This window comes from Cupressus sempervirens, chromosome 5, assembly GCF_028749045.1.
Source record: "Cupressus sempervirens isolate cs-2001-9-10 chromosome 5, ASM2874904v1, whole genome shotgun sequence".
NCBI classification, from domain to species: domain Eukaryota; kingdom Viridiplantae; phylum Streptophyta; class Pinopsida; order Cupressales; family Cupressaceae; genus Cupressus; species Cupressus sempervirens.
The window spans coordinates 653,152,093-653,168,786 of NC_143122.1; the positions used below are offsets into that span (position 1 = coordinate 653,152,093).

Genomic DNA, 16,694 nt, shown 5'->3' on the forward strand with positions numbered 1-16,694 from the left:
ATTGGTACAACTAAAACACTAGTAACATAATCCTTCGATACCATTCTCTTCCAATAATAAAGAAATTCTCACCTTCCAGACACAAAAATTCGAGGCACCATCCAATCTTTCCTAATCTCTCAAACTAGTTGAAGCCATCTCAAGGGATTAAAACAATAATAATTTTGAAGAGATCGTAATTTCTTTCATAGGGAAAAACTCTTGTACCCTCAACATTGCTATGATACCATGTAAAAATTAACACTATTGTAGCCACTGATTATTAATCTTCTATTGTAAACAATTATTAAATTGCTGAAAAAATAACTCATGGCTAATATCAAAAAATAACACAACTGCAACTTCACCAATAAAATATGGAAAGAAAATCACAACCTAAAGAACACTATATTTTTGGACAAATCATCCCTACAAAAAACCCTAAGGGAAAACTAGTTCTACAAATGAAAAATATATCAACTTTAGCAAATCAAGAGATACAAAATTCCTTGCCTCTCACTAGTAGAATTTAGACGACCTCCTAGTTTCTCCTGCCAATATACCCCACTACTATCCCCAATGCTATAGATGTTCCCTACACTACAAGAGTTTTTTCTATCACTACAAACTCATTTCCTAACACTGCAAATGCTTCTACAACTTGTGCTCCTCTATTCTTTTATGTTCCAAATTCCCCCCTTGACCCCCTTTTATACTACTTAACCAAGAGGTTTCTTTTTGCTTCTTGATCAAGACAACCTAACCATGAAGTTTTTAGTTGCTTCCTAACTAAGAAGTTTCTAGTTGCTTCTCGATTAAAACAACCTAATCAATAGGCTACTAGTGGCTTCTAGAAGGAGTCAACTAATTAACAAATAATTATTTTCTAATTAATCACATATGGACAAACAGTTATCCAAGCTACCTAGAACTAACACTAATGACTTAGAAATTGAACTTGAATCATAAGATGAACATTAATCGACAGTATAGAGAGCACCATTTCTACTCCATATGCATGTCTTGTGTAGTATTTTGAGTATCAGATACTTACATTTGCATACTGTATATAAAGAGTAGATGTAATAATAGAATCAAAGCCATACTCTCCTACCCTTTATTATTATTTGTAAGTAACTTGTAAGGGATTCAAGAGATATTTGGGTGTCATTGACTACAATTCAGGTATCCATGTTTGAAGTCACATTATTTTGGACGCGGCTATCCTCACACAAAAATGTATAGTTGACTAACTTTCAAAAGATCAAAAACATCATCCTTTTTTTAAAAAAAAAATTCAGTGCTTGATCTTCATGATCTGCATAGTTTGTAGTTGAAAACAGCAAAAAAATTGGAAAATATTCACTATGTTTTCATGAATCTAGAAAAAAAGTTTGACTTTGTTTTGTATTTGGTGTTTTTTTGTGGGATATTAACCTGTCCCCCTTATTTTGGAGTCTTAATGCAACATAGGCCCTTATAAATTTGAAAAAAGTATTGTAAGTAGGGAAAATTGTACATTAAAAATTGACTTCTCTTCTAGGTGAGGGTTGTAGGTGAGGGTTGATTATAATTAGTTGGGTCAAACTTAACCTTGTTGGATAAGATTGTTTTGCTTGTATTTATTTCGTCAATATCTTTTGGTCTACATATGTTCTTTATTCAATACAATATGTTCACTAGAAAAGAATCTATAAGTATTTTCATAGAAAAATAATTGATGTCTATATAAGATTTTTGTTTTTGTTTTTAGATATACTTTAATGTATTTAGAAATGAAGCTTTCTAATAAAAATTTTAAACATATATTTTTACATGAAATCTTATTTACAATGAAAATCACTAACAAATTGCATTAATTAATACATAACAATAATATTCAATATTTTAAAGTGGAATTATCATTAATCAAGCCAACTTCATACACTATAAGAAAATGAAATCTGCAAAAACTTCAACTGAATCATCTTTAAGTTTTCTACACCCAAACCTTTACATTTAGTCTTCCTAATGGGAATGACTATGGTGGACTGAGGGGATGAGGGAGTTTTGAGAGAATCCTTGGTTGATAGATGGATTGGGGTGAATTTTGGGTTGTTGAGATCTACTATGAGGGACAAAGAAGGGTCCACTTGTAGAGTAAAATCCATGTGGAAGTTGCAAAGATGCATGATGAGGCTTTAGTGAAGGGGGCATCCTTATTAGAAAGGTTAGCAATAGAATGAGAAGAGGATGAAAAAATCCAAAATGGGAAATTAAATCTAACATTCTAATGAAAATGATTTAGCATTGGAAAAAGATGGGAATCAAATCTTTTGAATATAACTTCCAACATAATGAAATTAATGAGCATGACTGCTACATCCTTCCATTCCTTAGAAAGCTTGAGTCTATTGAATTTGTTCTACAACCATGGAAAATTCTCCCTTTGTTGGTCTCAGATTGGTTTTGACAATTGAGTGTCAACACACTTAAGAAATTCTCTAAGTTGATGCCGAGTATAATATAGATTCCAAGCTACAATATGTGCCGAGCTAGAAATTCATCAAGTATCGAGCTATTCAGATGCCGAGCAAACAAACAGTGCCGAGCAAGTTTCAACTATTGAGTGAACTATATGTGCCAAGTAAAGTATAGGTTTCGAGTAAGAAAAATTTTTTGCATGTGTCAAGCACTAATAATAAACATGTGTCGAGCATCAGCAATCCATAAGTGTTGAGTAACACAATATCAACATATGAGTTTGTGCCTTCACAAACTCAAATGCAAATCATGTTGCATGACAGCTAATAGATAGATTTCAAAGTCTAAAAGATAAGATCAAATCTTTTGAATTTCCTATGTACTCTGTATGCAACCAATGAAATAATTCTAATGCTAAAGAGGCAAAGTAGATGAATCTCATCCGTAGATTCATACCTAACCCTAAGTCACAAAACCTTTTTAAGAAGGACAAAGCCTCTTAATTTAGATGTTGAGAAGAGAGAATTTTAGAGGGGAATTGAGCAAAGAGTAGAATGGTAAAAGGTGACTTAGTAAAACAAGGGTATTGACAAATCAGTTAAGTAGAATGGAACATCAGTACTTTGAATAGAGTTACATCAGATCAAGAAGGATCAAAGCAAAAGGGATTGAACATCAATCTAAAATCAGAAATTGGAGATTGTAAGTAATTAGATCAAGACATTCTACTATACTTTCTAACTATTGTATTAGGAAAATGAAAATCCTATAGAAATAGGTTAGTTTAACAGCCATATTGTAAATCCTTTAATAGCATGACATTCCAAGTGAATGTTTGTAAATCCTTTAGATAGGTGCACTTTTAACAGGGTGTTGAGCCTTTAATAGAGTAGGCCTCCCAAAAGGCAGACCATTGATGATGGTCAAAATATTGTAACACTAATCGGTTACATATTGCTGCAATGATAAATTATGGGTGTCATCTCCACCCCAGTTTTACCTTCTCATTTTGGAGGGTTTTTGGGTGATCAAATCTTGTGTTATCTATTTTCATGCATGTATTTACTTTCATGTTTATTAGATATGTTACATGCATTTGATTGATTTTAGTTAAAAAATTTAGAGGTTAAAGTTTGTTACTTTTGATTCACCCCCCCTACCTCCCCCCCCCTCTCAAAAGTATTCTTCCCACTTCTGAATTCCAACAATTGGTATCAGAGCATTGGTTCTTACAAGGAGAAGCCTTACAGCTTGAAGAAAAGATCTAGAAATGGAAGTCTACAAACTTGGGAAGATCATAGAGAACTAGGAGATTGAAATACATCTCATTTTGCATTCTCTAGAAGAAGCTAGGGAAGAATCAAGGAAATCCCTAGAGAGAAGAAGAGAAATTTCCATAGCTGAAAATGATACATAGTACAAGGAGATTGACACCTCAAAAGTGTTTTCCAATGGATATTCCAAGGTGTTTGATGCAAAAATAGTAGACCTAATGGAGAAGAATAGAGCTCAAGTAGAAGAGATTAGATCTCTCAAGATTGAGCAAGAATCACAAGCCATGATGCTCTGTGAAGTGAATGAACAAAAGAAGAGATCTATTGAAGATAAGGCTATGATAGAAAATGACAAAAGAAACCTTGCTAATAGACTAAAGGAAAAGTCAATTGATCTTACTAAAGTTTCCAACATGCAGCTAGACACCCTAAGCTAGATGATGAATGCACATCATGAATTGAATGTCAAGGACATTGAGATTTCCACACTAAAGATCCAAAATGAACAAATACAAAATGACTTGAGAAGAGAGAAGGAAATTGTAAAAAGATTCAACAAACCTAATGAAGCTATCAAGTATTTTGAATAGCTATTAAAATCACCAAGATCCAGCAATGACACTTTAGGACTAGGATATGCTAGCATTGACAAAGGAGAGTCATCTAAGATTGTAGAAGAAAGAAGTGACAAAGGTAAGAACACTAAACCCACTTGTCATTTTTGTGGTAAAAAGGGACATACCTCTAATGTATGTAGGAGCAAGAATGTCAATCAGCATAACAAACCTAAGAACATAGGTCACTGTCACAAGTGCAATAAGCAAGGACATCAGGCACAAGACTACAGGAAAAGAGTCATAAGGACACCAAGATTTGAAGGTCGCTACTACAACTACAAGAAGTATGGAGATAGAGCCTTTGAATGTAGGTCAAAGCCTATGTGGACACAAAATAAACTAGAAAAGACCAAAATTCATGGACATCACTACAATTGGGACTTAAACACTAGGCAGAGTTGTCACTGCTATCAAGAATATGGACACATTCCTGAGAACTACATAAGAACACACTTTAGTGGCAACTACAATAGGTGATTGAGTCAAACCACTTGCTTCAACTATCTAAAGATAGGACACATCAGCAACTATTGCCCAACCAAGTCAAAGGCACCCAACTCTAAGTTAAACAAAGGAAAAGGAAAAGTTGATGTTGAACACATCATAGGAGAGATGAATAGGACATGCAAAAGAAGAGATGGAGGTAGCACATCCAATGGAGGGATCACTTCACCTAAAAGGTCAAGTGGTCACACTGCATCCAACTAAGCAGAAGAAGGTGTGTGGGACTAATATCTAAATGCCTTAACATACATCAGTTCCAAAAATAAATTAGTACTAAAAAGGATAGATCAGCATGAATGAAGATACAAAGCTAAATCTTCTTCACAATATTCCCAAGTAAGGAAGGTTGTCTTTAGGTATTGAGTAAAGTCTTAGTATCTACCGAGTTGTTCGCCAAAGTCAGTAGGAGCCAAGTTAGTAGTGGATGTCGAGTGAAGGGTAATTCCTATTGAAGCTAAGTAAGAGAAACTCCAATGTATGCTGAGTGTTGGAAAATCAATGGAAGCTAAGTAAAGCAAAATTGCTTAAGAAGCCAAGTGGACAGTTGTATAAGCACTGAGCATTAAATCCTATGTAATGGAAGGTATAAGGTCAATTTTTTGCTCATCTTTCATCATCATGAACATAGAGAAAGAGATAGAAGAGCACAGAATGACTTTTAAGCAGAGATTCAAGCATTTGAGAAGATTTCAACATAGTTTCAGCATCATTTCATCGATTCAAGGTATTTACACTTGTGATGAGCTATGCAGTTATAAAATTTCTTTGTTTTGAAACTCTAGTTTAAAGAAATGGCCTCTAGCTCTAGAAAACCCTAAGAAAAAGAGCCATTTGAAGTTCAATTAGTGAGTAATGACGTCAAACATCCCAATTTTAGACCTATTCCTAAAGTTGCCTACAAAAATGACCCTGCCAGAGCTTTGTCTATTATTCCTCCCAAGGTTGTAATGGTTCAAAATATTAGAAGATGTTATAATACCAAGATTGGTACTATTGGAGACATGGAGATCAGGGAAGCATATGATAAGCTGTGTGAAAACGGGGTACTAAAAGAAGAATTTCAAATTGTTGAGAAGAAGGGCTTAACCTATGCCCTAAATTTCCCTATTGTATTTAAAACTAAATGGATAAGAATTGTACTTAGTAGGATACATGATGGATTCCTATGGTTAGAGGATGGACCAGTTAAAATATCCAAAAGAATCATACATAGGGTGACCGGGTATCGAACCCTAGAATGGCCTAAAACTCTAAGAAGTGACTCCAAAGAAGCCATTGAGAAGAACACAGGAGCTAAGTGGAACAAGAGAGGTATGATCATAGACACAATTAAGGATCCTCTTGTTGATTTTTCTATTAGAGTAATATCCCACAAATTTTACCAATCAAGCCGACTCAACACTGTACCCTATATTACAGTAGATGTTGGGTATAAAATTGTGAAAAAGGATCACACTTATGATCTGGTAGAACTATAACTTCAGCAGATTATGGAGAATCTAGGAGCTATAAGGAGATCCAAGAGTGCACAATGCAAGTTTGGATCAATTTTAATTTGTTTATTCTTTTATGTATAGAATGAGTTCCCCTCCTTTGGCAAAATGAGTTGGAAAACAAACAGGTCAGTGGCAATGCAAGTCAATGAATATATTGAATAGATGGGGGCAAATTTTGAGACCATTATGAGTAGTTACTTTGAAGACTTCAAAATGTTAATGAAATAGAGACTTAGAATACCAGTCTCTCTTGTTGAGTAGCACATTAATGACATGTTTTTTAGTAGATATTGACTTCACTTACATTCAAGCAACAATACCAAGGGTAAGATGGCTAAGGCCATTTGGATATGAGATCAATATTGATGAGGCATCTACAGTAATCATAGCATTGCTAGCAAAGAATATTGACAAAAGTGCAAAGCCTTTTGGCACTTTTGATGTGGTGAGATCAAAAGTTGAAATGGAATTAAAGATTGCCTCTACCATAAAGAAAAAGAATAGACTGATAAAGAAACTAAAAGCAAGATTTGGAGAAGGGGCAACAAAGGCAAAGGAAGAAGATGAAGAAGAACAAGAACAAGACCAAGAGCCATTTGCATTAACCCAAGGTATGGGTGAAGATGTTGAAGAAGTAGAAGGTGCTGAGGAGGAGGAGGAAACCAAGAAAGCACCTAAGGCAAAGGAAAAGAAAAGAAAAGCCCAAAAATAGTCTGTTGCTCAACCCAAACGAAAGAAATTTTCTAAGCCTAGCCCAACAAAACCCACCACAAGGGCAGACACAAGAGCTACAACAAAGGTAGAAAAGGAGTAGGAAAAGAAGAAGGCCATAGAGTAGGGAGGTCTAGCTAAGAAGAAGCTTAGAAGAAAGTATGTGGTACCTCTTGAATTAGATGAGGAGAGAATTGAATTAGATGACAACAGCCAATTCAGAGTGGTAAGTCACACCACCAAGTCTAACTTAGAGAATATATGTGATAATATTACAGACAATGCAAACTTGCCAAGGCTAAAAGGCATTGATTTCAATCAGTTGACTAGAGAGGAACAAAACATGGTGGAAAAATCAATCTACACCATGATGGAAAAGTTCAAGAATACTCCACTTGAACTAGACAATTATATGCCTAAGGAGTTATATTCAATTGTAGAAAATAAATGGCATTATTGCCTAAATATGGAAAAGGAAATAAGAGAGTCAACATTGCCTTGAGTTATACCTGAAATTACAAAAGGGAAAATAAGCAAAACAAATAAGAAGCATGTGAGAAAATTTGCACCCAAGTATAGAGCTTTCAATATACTTCAAAATAATATTGAAGATGTTTTGAAGAAGTCCACTCTAATGTGGAAAGTAATCTATGACCTCACAACTGTAAAGGAAGGAAAAGAAGACCCCTTTGAAGGGAGAAATAATGAAGATGATGAGGAGCACAATGATAAGGAAGAAGAAGGAGAGAAAGAAAATGTAGATGCTACAATGGAGAAGGATACAAAAGAGTGATATGGCAACTGTTGAATAGTAGTAGATAGATCAAAGTGTGCAGGACACACAATTTCCACCACCAAATCCTTCACATGTAACTCCCACACCTATAGAAATAGTAATTGTACAAGATGTTCCTGACACTTCTGGTCAGAACATAAACCCACTGCCTGCATAGGACCTTAAAAAGATCCTTCACTAGACTACTTTACAATCACAATTATGTACAAATCCAGTCTTGGTGAGTGTGGAAGAACTACAAAAGGCTGTAGCTGAGATAACGAAGGAGAAGGTGAATCCACAAGAATCACCTCTCATATCCAAATAGCTACAAGTGGAAAACCCCAAGAGTAAGCTTCATAAGACATGCCAGCTAGGGTTGACTCCATAGTACCAATCACAACTACTATTGAGCAGCAAGTAAAAGATCAAATAGGACAGAAGGATATCTGTATTTCTACTACACAAGGACAAATTGCACCACCTCAGATCACAATAATTGATCAAGGCAAAATAGAGGAGGAGACCCCTAAGGAGAAAGAACAAGAGGTAATACAAACACTGATAAACTTGCCTACAAGAGGAACTCCTATAGGAACAATATAGCAACTGAGCACTAAAGCAGTACCACTTCAAGTTTCAAAACTAGGTTTGAGCTCTACTAAGGTTGCAAGGGTACTTCACTATGGAAACCCTACTCTTGATGAAGAGATAGTCATTCCCAGGTGTGACTATAAAACCATGAATATAGATCAGATAAATGAAGTGCAAGAGGCACTAGAGAAGAAGAAGAAACAAGAGATACTTAGAAATGATTATAAATAGAGGCAAGAATGATAGAGATTAAAGACATCTTTCTATATGCATTCAGCTTGCAAGCACTTGATGAAACCAAACCAATCATGGAACAACTAGCCAACATAGTGGACCAAGTATAGAATGAAGACCTAGACACAAATGTAGAATTATTAGAATGGTCTGAAAGTAAATTCCAAATGAAGGTGAATGAGAGAATATCTAGTAAAATAGCGCTCTCATAGGTGGAGCTAGCAAAAAAGATAGAAAAGGTAAAAGAAGTAGTTGAGAACATTTTCTCATTGTACTCAAAGTTGTGTGATTCATCATAATTCACACAAGAGACTATCCAAAGGATAATGAGCTTGGAAAGGAACCTTAAAATATCAAGCATGCAATTACCCAAGGATCTAGCTCAAAGTGAGAAGCATTTTGCTACTACGCTTCACACTCAAAAGGAATTAGTTGTGCTCATAGTAGATGAGGCTAACATAAAGGCCAAATTGATCCAAATAAAATCTGCCATCACCCCTCACATGGAAGTTTTGCAGAAGGAACTAGCCTATGCTGAAAATGTATTGAAGAAAGACCCCAATCCATCTACATTGGAAGGCCTAGTTCACCTTGCAGCTGAGATAGCCATCCAACTTAGGTCACTAGATATTGCACTAGACAACTGGGATGTTTCTCTCAAGATTGTTATGAAGGTAAATAAATCCTTCTTGGCTAAATATTCTATTAATGTATAGAACCCTTTGACATAAGTGTCAAAAAGGGGGAGATAATAAATTGGGGGAGATTTTTGAGATCGATAAATCTTGAGAAATATTAAAGCCAAAAGGATACAATAACTGCAAGGGAAGATGTGTGAAAGGGGGAGTAAAAATAGAGAATAATAGATAGCATAGAGTAGATAGGGTAGAATGACAAAGCAAGGCATGGAATCAGCATGAGACAAATTTAGCATGAGAATTTTTGGAGACAAAAATGGCACATCATCTCACAAGGAGTTACAAATTTTGAGGTATAAAGTCTTTTACAAAATTTTGAACAAGCTTTGAAGTTTTGTATATATGCCAAACAAGATATATATTATACTCATAGAGATCATATTCATAATGTATAGTTAAGTTTTTTTGACACTCATGTCAAAGGGGGAGATTTTTGGTCTCGAATTGGTTTTGACAATTGAGTATCAACACACTTAAGAAATTCTCTAAGTTGATGTCGATTATAATATAGATTTCGAGCTACAGTATGTGTTGAGCGAGAAATTCATCAAGTGATGAGCTATTCAGAGGTCAACTAGATAGATAGTGTCTAACAAGTTTCAACTACCGAGTGAACTATATGTGCCAAGTAAAGTATAGGTGCCGAGCAAGACAAATTTTCTACATGTGTCAAGCACTAGTAATCAACATGTGTCAAGCATCAACAATCCACAAGTATCCAGTAACACAATATCAACATATAATTTTGTGTCTTCACAAACTCAGATGTAAATCATGTTGCATGATAGATAATAGATAGATTTTGAAGTCTAAAAGATAAAATCAAATATTTTGAATTTCCTATGTACTTTGCATGCAACCAATAAAATAATTCTAATGCTAAAGAGGAAAAATGGATGAATCTCATCCATAGATTCATACCTAACCCTAAGTCACAAAACCTTTTTAAGAAAGACAAAACCTCTTAATTTAGATGTTGAGAAGAGAGAATTGTAGAGTGGAATTTAGTGAATAGCAAAAGGGTAAAAGGTGACTTAGTGAAACAGGGGTATTGATAGATTAGTTAAGTAGAACAGAACATCAACACTTTGAATAGAGTTACATAGGATCATAGCAAAAGGGAATGAACATCAATCTAAAATCAAAAAATGGAGATTGTAAGTAATTAGATCAAAACATTCCACTATAATTTCTAACCATTGTATTAGGAGAATGAAAATCCTATGGAAATAGGTTGGTTTAACAGCCATATTGTAAATCCTTTAGCAGGGTGACATTCCAAGTGAATGTTTGTAAAATCCTTTAGACAGATGCACTTTTAATAGGGTGTTGAGCCTTTAATAGGGTAGGCCTCTCACAAGACAGACCATTGATGATGGTCAAAACATTGTAACACTAATCGGTTACATATTGTTGCAGTGATAAGTTGTGGGTGTCATCCCCACCCTAGTTTTACCTTCTCATTTTGGAGGGTTTCTGGGTGATAAAATCTTGTGTTATCTATTTTCATGCATGTCTTTACTTTCATGTTTATTAGATATGTTACATGCATGTAATTGATTTCAATTAAAAGTCTTAGAGGTTAAATTTTGTTACTTTTGATTCACCCCCCCTCTTAGAAGTATTCTTCCCACTTGTGAATTCCAACACCCCTAAGTCAAGGAATCATTTGATGTCATCAATGTGTCATGTCCCTTAGAACTATGAGGTATGTATTCACCCTTTGTAAAAATCCATGTGACTACAATAGTAGTTCTCATTGAGACAACAAAAAACACACCCCCAATACAACTTTTTCCACCATTCAAAGGATTTGTAATTTTTTTTATAAGTCAAGGATGTATCCCTTAATGGCTTCCACATAATTTTCAACATGGTCTTCTTGAATAATTTTCATAAATGTGGAATTACTCTTAACCTCTTCACAAGTATCAACTTTGATTTGGTTTAGGTCTCTACCCATGTTTCATAGAAGATAAGTTTTACTAGGAGAAACCATGGACGCAAAGAAAGCATAGAGCTAGAGTAGAAGAAAAAATTCAAATCTCAGACCCTAGATAGAACACGTATCCATAGAAGAAACCCAAGATGCAATGGAAATCTAGACCTAAGATAATAGATGCAAATTTTTGGATCTCTGATGGAGACTATTACAAATATTATACCAAATTAAATTAACTCATATTTACATACTAATCTGATAGTTTGACTATGATGTTTTGATTGTGCAGATCTTCGAACTTGAGTAGTGAGTCTGAATGTGTCAATCTTTGAACTTGAATAGTAATGGAGGATAGACAAACTTGAATTGATTAATATTTTTTTTTTTCAAAGAGAGAGTGATCATTGGGACTTAATATGCCTTGTGATTGATATCAGTCTTCCCCAATTTCTCTATTTTAAATATGAACAAAGTCATGTCCCCATCGAGACATGAATCTACATGGCCAAAGGCCACATAGGGTCATGTCCCCATAGAGACATGACTCTATGTGTCCAAAGGCCATACAGGGTCATGTCCCTACATGGACATAACTAATCACAGTCAATGTATAAGCAAATACAATTAGAATACTTCTCAACTAATAACCAATCGATGGCATTAACAAATACATTCAAGAATCTCGATAACATAATAGTCTCTTCTTATGATATGAGCCCAATTTGATAAGTAAAATCATTTATGAATAAGAAGACCTCTGTGTGTGTGTGTGTGTGTGTGTGTGTGTGTGTGTGTGTGTGTGTGTGTTGTTCTTATCAATGATCTAAGACATAAGACAAAGTTCATGTTGTTAGTGTAAATAATTATTATTTACACTTTACTTAAGTTTACTTAGGATAAATACATTATTTTATTATTTATTAGGTTAGACACCTAGGATTTTGCATACTCATATGAGTTGTCATGTCAACAACACAGGAGTAAGCAACTCTAACTTAGCACATGGTGTCTACAACACAAGAGTTAGCATCTAATTTAAGCACATGGTGTCTACAACATCTCTACACAAGATACACCTTGTCATACTTATCCTCTCATTTGTGCATGTACATTCATGCACAATGGAGGATAATCCACTTCTAGTACACATGTGCTTAGTCTTATCTCATAGTTCATTCTAGAGACATTCTAGATGCATCTTGGAGGCCTTTATATACAAGCACCTCTAATGTGTACATAAATCATTCATTTTTCATATTGATACTAATCATACTCTATTGGTCTATTTTGTGCTAGTTTTTGAGCTTCTTGGTCTTGGGTAATTTTTCCCTAAGAAAAATTCTTACATGGTATTAGAGCTATACCAAATTATAACATGGTATCAAAGCCATAAAGGCATCATTTCATAGCCATTAGAGACCATTCTTGGTTCACCTCTCTGAGGACACCTTGATTTAGATCTAGAGTATCCATAGCTATTGGAAGCATCTAGAGCCCAAGTAGACCTCACCATTGTGTCCAGAGCATCAATTCGGTGAAATTTGACTATAAATTCACCTATATTGGGCCATAGTCAAAATTAAGGCAAAAAAAATTTGCAAACCAACACTCGAAGGCCCAATTTGAAAATTCAATATGATCTATTAGATCTACACATTTATTTTGTTTTAGATCTGCATTTTATTTTCTTTTTCTATTTTGGATTATATTTTCAAAAAATATTTTCGACCTATCAGGCCTATAGAGAAATTTGTTTTTGTAGGAACTGGGTGGTCAAATTTGAGCCCTATAGAGAATATTCTATATTAAATCCAGCAACCTATGGCACAATATGACAAAATATTCCATCGTGATCACATATTAGTAGTTTCATACATTTTCCTACACTTTCCAGTGAAGTTTTCATCAACCAGTGATCACACTCCAACTCACTAACGACTTTTTGTTGAACCTCCGGTGAGTTCTTTTTTTTTAACAACACTTTGTATTCACCCCACAGTGAATGTTGGACTAAAATCCCACACCACTGCAGGTAATACCTCCCATTGATAGCCGTCCATGAACTCCCAGTGGCACCTCCTTCTCCAACAGCCTACACCTATTGCTCTCGCTATGGCATCGTGAGTCTAGCGTCATTTTTCATATTCAGCTATCGTTGGCTTAGTGCAGCACCATGTGGTAGACAAGTAAGCCCATGTAAGTGCTTCAAGACATGTCTGTAGAGACATGTGTGCCCTAGTTTTCCACGTCAGACACCCACATGGCTTACACAACGATACAATCAGAGTTAGCACTGAGGATAGTCACCTGCTGAGTCAGTATACACATCAGTAGCCACATGAAAAATTTGTTGACATCAGTAGTGATATCACCTGCCACATCACCAGGGGATTGACAGTTGTTTGACCTTCATCAGCAAGCCAAATTGCACTACGAGAATGGTTTTTTGGACGTCAAAGTTAAGCTCATAATTTTTTGGTCAAACCCCTCTCCAAATTCAGTTTTGATTTGACAGTTTGACTTTGGGAGGCTATATCTTAGTCATCTGGCCTCTAAACTAGGTTCATTTTTTTTATTTTAGCTAGAATTTCCTAAACTTTTTAGTGGTGCTATTATTTTTTGGTTTTGGTGCATATGTTTGTTAGAAATTTTAGTTTTTGGTGACTGTACCTATCCAATCTTGTATTTTGCAACTTTAATTTCTCTGTACAGCTCATCTAGACTCCAAATCAAGTTCTATTTTTTTTTTTGAAAGTGAATGACTTTTCATCTTCTTTTTAGATCTGCAATTAGATTATAGGCTTGTATGGACGAAAATACTAGTTTCAAAAATAGGTCCTTTCTTTGCATTATATTGCTTCAAATTTGTTTTATTTCTGAGCTACATTGTAAAGTTCCAGATTTGAACTACAAGAGGAGGTTATAAATAGCAAAATTAGAAGTCCACTAAGTCCATTTTGACAAAGTGGCCTATTGCAAATGCACTACCTATAAAGTGTCAAATCATACATTAGGGGGGGTTGATTGAATTTTTTTTGCATTTTGGGGGGTAAATAGATTCATTGATCTCATGGATTTTTTTTCACATGTTTGTTTGGTGTTAGACCAAGGTTGACAAAAAGGAACTATCACAAATGGAGTGCTTTAATCATTGATCATCTAAGAAGAGAGCATAAGAAAGTATTTCCTTATCTATGTTCCAAAGAACTACTCTCTTCCATTGATCTACCACTTGTTAAAATAATTCTAGATGTCATTTATTTTAGTGTCACTCCTAGTGTACTTATACATCAATTGCATTTCATATTGTTATTCTGATCATACTCTATTGGTCTATTTTGTGCTAGTTTTTGAGCTTCTCTATCTTGGGTGATTTTTCCCTAAGGTAAATTCTTACACATGTAAATTATGAATACAAATACTCAACATCATGGGTATATCAAGTTGATTGATGCTATACTTCAAATTATGAGATATCAGTATCAAGGATATCTATACACAACACATTATCTAACTTTAACACTCTAAAATAGTGACTTATCAATTAACTATAATCACAATTAACAGTAACAGATTTCCACAATCCATTTGTAAAGTACTGAGTTTTCTGGATTAGATTGTGTTTGTTTATTTCATCCAGTGAAACTCAGTACTTTATAATCACAATGTTATAAACACTATCATAACATGGATTATGATCTCTAATTGTCCTAAAAAATATCTAAATTATTCATAATTCTTTCATTATCAATTACTTATAGCGTATCTGGAACAAGACTGACATAATAATAGGCCTATCATTTGCAAGATCATCACCTTACAAATATTACCTTCTAAATATATATGTCCATGAAAGATCATCACCTGTCATTACATATTTGATGCAACTAAACACATATAAATTTAAATTTAAATTCAATATTCAACATTACAATTTAATCATACCAAGTTTTCCTCTGAAATATTCCAGTTTCACTTTGGCAAGAGGCTTGGTAAAAACATTCGATGTTTTTATATTTGTACTTATGTACTCCAATTTGATAACACCTCGATGTACCATAGCTCTATTGTATGATAAGGTATTTCAATTTTCTTAGATCAATTGTGAAAAAAATAGATTATCTGAAAGCTTGATACAACTCTAATCATCGCAGTGAATGATAGTTGGCTTTAGAGGCTTCTTAAACAAATCAACTAGCAATTTCCATAACCATACAACTTCACTGGCTCCCATGGAGGAGATTGTATATTCTACTTTAGTAGAGCTTAATGCAACTAAGGATTATTTTCTACTGAACCAAGGAATCATCCCAAATCCAAGACTGAAGCAACATCTAGTAGTACTTTTGCATTCAATAGAGCTACCTACCCAATCAGAATATGAATATCCATGAAGATTTATTTTGACTTGATCATATCTAAGTCCCATACTAACTGTACCTCTTAGATATCTTAAGATATATTTGGCTGCCATTAGATGTATCTTCTTTGGTGCACACATGAACTGACTTAAGGTATTAGTAGCATAACATATATCAGGACAAGTATTCACCAAATACATTAAAGATCCAATTATTTGCCTATAGTAAGTAGGATCGGTGGATTCATATTCAATCATATCATCCTTTAGCTTATGTAGGCTTACTTCCATAAGAGTAGCAACTAGTTTACAATCCATCATTCCAAATTTTGTCAAAATATGAATAGTGTATTTTCCCTGATTTGGAAAATGTAGCTCCCCTTTTGCTAGACTTCTAGTCCTAGGAATTTGTGGAAAATACCTAGACCTTTCATATCAAAATTTTTTGTTAGTTCATGTTTGCACTTGTTTATAAGATGTTCTTCACTATTCATCAACATATAGCACAAGAATAATCATGTCATCACCATCTATTTTGAAGTATAATTTAGGATCAATTTCATTCTTAGAATACTCTAACTTTGTTAGATAGTTGCCTATTCTTTCATACCATGCATTGGGTGCTTATTTAAGGCCATATAGTGCTTTCTTTAATTTACACATGTGGAAATTTGTTTCATGAGTGATGAACCCTTCATGTTTCTCTATATAAACTTCATCTTCAGTTTCACCATTTAAGAATGTTGTTTTAGCATCCATTTGATGGACTTTTCATCCTTTGGATGTTGCAATTTCCAAGATAGTTCTAACATATGTGTACCTAGCAACTAGAGAAAAATTTTATTCATAATTGATACCTTCCTTCTGTGAGAACCCATGTGCTACAAATCTAGCTTTGTAATTTTCAATGATGTTGTCAAGTGCATGTATGATTTTGTACAGCCACTTTAGAAGAGACGACTAATTTTTTCTTAGGTCTGGGTACAACACCCCACACATCATTTTTTAGTATTGATTTATATTCTTCAATCATCACTTCTTTGCAAG

At 34.4% G+C, this 16,694-nt stretch overlaps 1 pseudogene; it reads right to left on the reverse strand.

Moving 5' to 3' along the window:
* The window catches only part of LOC149557582 (3-hydroxy-3-methylglutaryl coenzyme A reductase 1-like), a 32,959-nt pseudogene extending 19,536 nt beyond the window's left edge, over window positions 1-13,423 (reverse strand).
* Window positions 13,424-16,694: the final 3,271 nt, after the last annotated feature.